The sequence below is a fragment of the Pleuronectes platessa genome, chromosome 16 (assembly GCF_947347685.1).
Source record: "Pleuronectes platessa chromosome 16, fPlePla1.1, whole genome shotgun sequence".
NCBI lineage: Eukaryota > Metazoa > Chordata > Actinopteri > Pleuronectiformes > Pleuronectidae > Pleuronectes > Pleuronectes platessa.
The window spans coordinates 6599540-6605539 of record NC_070641.1 but is presented as its reverse complement, the minus strand read 5'-3'; positions in this window follow the sequence as shown (position 1 = coordinate 6605539).

Here is a 6000-nt window from a genome sequence, read left to right as displayed (position 1 = left end):
TGTTAAACAGTGCAGCACATGAAAGGATGTGCCGTAATGATGAGGTTTTGAAATGAACGTTCACCACTGTACTTGAACCACAACACCTATAATAAAACCAAACATGCGTTTTGGTCTTTTGTACAATGATGAAAGCCAAAAATTTCCTTTTGATCTTCACAACTTTGGAAGTCCAGAGAAAGTTTTGTATCTCCATAGACACTTTCCTTATAAAAATCATTTCAACTGAAAGGAGTCAAAATTCAACTCATTCAAATATGTTTTGTAAAGAGAAAAAATATAACTTGGAAAGCATGACGGAAGTGTTGCTATTATTCATCGGCCACTAATTGTGAGTTTTAGTTTAATAGGTATGTAACATAATAACAATAATAAACCTTTTTAAAGGGAAGGGAATTTTAATTCAGTCAAAAGATGAGAAAAACTAAAAATGAATCCAGAAACGAGAAAGTTTCCGTGATGAAATGACTTAGACACAAAACAGCTTCATTCCGCTTTATCTGAAATCAAAAATACAAAAAGTCACTTTTCCAAACTGTTTCAAGTGCTTTCATCTGCATCTCAGAGTCTCCCCCAACACCAGTTGTTTGTGCTCAGTTGTTTGTGCTCAGTTGTCATGAAGAAACCTCAGTATTGAAGTGACTCTCGTAATGGAGGAAGACTAAGATGTGGTCGAATGCTAAGGTTTTGTGGGTCGACTTTGAATTTTTATATATGTATTTCGAGTTGTGGAGTGTGTCCATAAAGAACCTGTCTATATGTATGTACAAGTATATATGCATAATATTGTAAACTACAATAAATGTTTAAATTTAAACAGACTTAGAGGAAGAGCAATGGAAATAAACAATATTAAACATAAAGGTAATTTTGTTTATTTTAAGTCAGTTTTGGCTTCAATTGAAGTAAAACTTTGAAACTGTAATTTTGGCATTATTGAAAAAAAGGAAGAAAGATGGTCCACTGAAAAGAACAAATACTTTTTATGCTGTGTGTGACTTTTTTTAATGTTTATTTAGTTTGAAATCTGTGCATTTAAATTCCGGACGACTTGTTTCAATATCACAGTTATTTCACAGCTTGTCTGTGTGGACAAGCAGCTGCTTTAATGACCTGACGGATTTCTGTGCATGCATCTGTCAATATGATCAAATATAAAGATGTTTCATTCATTCGCTGTCCAGATGTCCTGCTGTGGCGGCAGCAGAGGCCTCAGGGAAACATCTCTGGATGACGGCAGGTGTTCGCTCCCAGTGGAACAGGGATCTGCTGTTCACACGACTCAGATATCAACCTGCCGCCAGGTTAAACCTCAGGTTTTTATCCTTACCCCTGCTGAGTATGACCAGTATGACATCGAGGGTTCCACTTGCGTACCTCTGAATAGTGGTTATTTCAGATTGATTGTCTTCTGCAGGGAACAGCAGGATTCACCATCATACGTCTACTTTAAATGACCTGCGCTGCCTTTTTTTAATTCTGTATCTGGAAAAATCAATACCTGTTATTTGAAATATTAAATATTCTAAGTATTACATTTTTTTGAATTTAAGAAATTGACTGAAGAGAACACCTACCGCCCATGTTGCTGAAGTGTTTCTGACTGTTAGACACCATTTTACAGCTGAACACTGTCAGTATAAAACATTCGAGAACACAAATATCAGGTTCTCTGGATTTTTTTCAGAACTTTTCCTTCCAGCTTTGGCACCCGCACGCGATGAATGCTGGGATAGGTCGGCTCCGAGAAGGATCCCACGGTTGGGTTCTCTGTTGCTCATAAATGGAATGACCCATTTATTCTGTGGCATTTGAAGGACACACCTTAGTCATCACACTGTTGCAAATGTACAGCTCAAGTGTCAGTTTCTCAGTCTGTGCGCTTTGCTCAGTCTTGTCTTTCTATCAGATATCTCTGGGTGAGACCAAATGATGAACCAATGGAATAATTGGCAAAAAAAAAATTATGACATATCAGAAGAGTGGTCATCCTGCACAACCCAGTTTTTTTTTACTGCCCATTCAGCAGAAGGCCTAATAATACTAGTTTCATAGGCTCATGATTCAGCGAATGCTTCTTGAGTCTCTGTTGACTTTGACGTCTCAGTTTGAACAATCTTCTGATACTGACATTCTTACAAATGTGCGCTGGCATGTTTGACAGATGGTGACACATCCCCCTCTCTGTGTGACAGCAGGCTTTTTGCCCCCACATTTGTCGTGGCTTTCGAAACAGTTTGATACAATTCTCCTTTTGACGGATGTCAGGGGGGGGTGGTGGAGCCTGAGTCAATCGGGGGGTTCAGCCTGGACAGGTCGCCAGCGAATCACAGGGCTGACATAGAAATAGCAACTCACTTCCTCCCAAATCGAATGTATTAAGGCTGTTAGAGAAAACCCACACAGACACGAGAACATGTAAACCCTAAACAGAAGGACCACTGGCCAAACTGGGATTCACACCAGGAACCTTCGTGCTGTAAGAAAACAGCACCACCATATTGTTTCAAACACACTCACATCTTTAGAAGTCTCCCACTTGTTACTAGGCTTGACATCAGACCTCACCCCAGCCCTCTGGTAATGTTTGATTGTGATTACAGTGCCTGTCAACACATTTCAAGTTTCCTTTGTGGGAAAGTCAAGTGCTATTATGTGTATGTCTTGTATTTCTCTCTGGAATTACCAGATGAATGTTATGACTAATATTCAGTTCCAGGAGCGCTTGTCACTGCCCTGCACGGAGCGGATTGTCGGTGTGCAGTCCTCCGAGAGGCAGACACGTCCTGTCAAAAGTTTTATTTGTTTGGTAAAGGATGCTGTTTGGCACGCGGCCCAGTTCGTTGTGCTCTCCCACACATCAGATAATTGGAGGCTTTTGAAAGATCCTCTGCCGCTGCCGCTCCCTGTCCTGGTCACGATGTTCAAGCCGAGATACGTGGCCGAGGTTGATGTTGATGTTTCCAGCATTTTTGTCCGCTGTAAATTTCGTCCGAGCCGGGTTTGATGACTCGTGGGTGGTGATCCTGCTGTTTGATGTCCAGAGCTCGTTAATCCAAACCTCATATGGTATGCAAGGTCAGGCCCTACTTTGATGTGCACGGGCCTACTCTGCCAAGTCTGCCGAGTCGGGAGGGCACTGTTCGTTTACCAAAGATCAGGAGCCGTAGCAACCCTGACACATTTTGGCTTTTGTCCATCAACTACTGTGAGGATGAGGTCTGGTGTGTTAAAGGGGCCCCTTAGCTCTCCCGCTGCTGAAAACGCATACATGGACATTTCCCGTGAAGCAGAATCGAATACAAATAATTTCCCAAACACGCAGGGTAATTACAGGAATGTGTGGAACTTTCATGTTTTCCTCGGGGAGCCAACAATGCAGAGTATCAGACGAAAGCTCCACGATAACATGGAAGATTTATACACGGTATCGTTATGTGTTGACCTGCTCCGTCCTCCTCGATTTTGTGTTTTTCAAGATGAGGACCTTTCTCCTATTCCTGTCATTCCTGAACGACGAGACAAATACCAATGATTCCTCATCTGTTCGAGGTCTGAAGCTCTTTTGATTCAGCCTCTTTGCTTTAGGGTTTCTGGGAAGCACATAGCCATGAGTGGAAACTGTGTGTTTGTTATGTAAAATAAAGCAACAACAGCCCCCACTTTGCACCGCGCGCAGGAATTCAATGCAATTAACTCTTGAGCGTTGCATGTAAATATGAAGGTTTGGGGCTCCGCCGGCAGGACGGCGCTCACTCACACACAGGGATCCTGGCTCTTTGTTGTCCCGGGGCTTTGGCTGGCCGCCACGCTGCCTCAGTTGGCGGCACTTAGCTATAATTTTCTCACAATGGCTGGCGTGTGAGCCGTCCATCATTCCTCTCCCGTGTCTCCCTGCCTCTTCTAAAGCCCCCCCCCCCCCCCGCCCCCTCCACTGGCACCGCTCGATGCCTGGAGTGTATTCAGGTTTACCCGCTGCAGAGTGCATGCCAAGTCTTTCCTATCATCCTGTCATCTTAAAAACTAAACAAGCCGCCTCAGGATATTTATTGATTCACACTCCTCACAACTTTGCTGCGCTTTGATCAGATGTTAGGGGATGAATTCAGGAGGGTTGTGGGATTCTCAGATCAACTGGGAGATCTTTGGAAATTATTTCCAGGCCCAGCTCCTTCTGATTAAACCTCTCACCTACAATTACTTCAGAAAGTATTACCAAGCCGTGCTCCTCTGCTGGTATTATTTGTAACTCTTGAAATACCATTTAGTGTTCACTTTATTATACCAACAATAACACGATACTGGAAACAGCTCAGTGTCTAGAGCAGGGGCCCACAACATGGTTTCAGAGATTTTTCAGGAGCCTGATGACATTTCGATTCTACGATTCTTGATTATTTGGGTTATTGTGTTTTTATGTTTTTATGTTTCTATGTTCATTGTATGCATCAATAACCAGAGCAAATTCCTTGTAGGTGTAAACCTACTTGGCAATAAATACTTTCTGATTCTGATTCTGATTCTGATTTGTGTCACTTTGCTCAATGATCTGTCCAGACAGACAAACAGATGGTCTTTAATTCCTCTCAGGCTGTAAGAAATTCTAGATTTTATACATTTAGGTTGGTCTAATGTTAAAATGAATAGTCGGATGGATTCAGTCAGTTCTTAAATCATGTATAATATAACAATAATAATGTTTTTTAATGCACATGTTTGTCATGGAACCACAGTGTTATCTGGCACAGATTGTTGATTATAGCTGCCCACCACAAGTTTCTTTGATTCTCTACTGTTGGGATTAAATGCAAAACGCTAGAAAGAAACATGAGAAGCTCTGCAGGAATGTTTCATATGACCGGTAACTGATATGTCACAGATTATGGACATATTGTAAAACCACCAAAGATTCAATATCCAGATGGAAGTTGGATTTGTTTTGTCTTCGTGGTTCAGGATGATTCACAATTCTTTTGGCCTCTTGGCAATTGTAGCATGAAAGTAAATGTTTTTTTTTCCGAAAGCTGTTGACCAATCACAATAGAGTGGTCTAGCTGACCAATCGGAGATGCCTGGGCTTTGTCAGAAGGGAGGGGGGGGCTTAAAGAGACGGGAGCTGAAACCAAGTGTTTTAGACAGAGGCTGAAAAGAGTGCACAGAATGAGAAAATCATAATATGTTTTCTGAAGAGCATATAAACCATCGAGTAACAACACAAATTAAAATGATCAATCTGAATATGAGCAGAATGTATTTAAGTGGTAGCTGCTACAAGTAAACTACTCCCAGCATCGTCTCTTCAGCCGCATCCTGCATCTTTGCATCTTCCCTGGCCACAGTAGGATGGATGCTTGATGAAGGGCTCAGGGGTTTCCTCAAAGCTGTGTGACGGGAGTAGCAGCTGTGTTTTCTTGGCAGTATGAGCCTTTTGCTAGCTCGCATATCATCCCTGGGAGCTAAGTGATGCCCCAGCGTGGCTTTCTTGACAGAAACCAAAGATGTTTATGAATATGCATAGTCTCAATTTGAGAAGATCAAATCTCAACTACTTGTCACTTGGCTCCAGGAGCAGAAGGTACTTTTGCAACAAATGGTGAAAAGAAAAGTCAAGTGAAATGTGCTTTATGTTAACTTTAAGGTTCCACGGTTTGGTTGGTCTTGATTTAGATATGTTGCTCAGGTTACTTTAACAGTAATGCCAGAACTTCAACATAAAAAGGTTATAAGGGGCAAATGCCCTTCAGCGCCGCCAACTGAGACGAAATCAACTCCACGTCTCCATCCTGATGAAGGAGCACCATCATTAACACGCCTGTGGGTTGCTGATATACAGTAATTGCTTTCAGTCAAGGTGCTGCACAAACATGTCACGTAAATACTTTATGTTTTATGGGCAGGACAAGCCTCCACTTCAGGCATAATTCTAGAGCTCACGAGTGAGATTCAAGTAAAGGTGTCAAAGATAAATTTATTGATCTAATCTTATACCTACTGCACTTA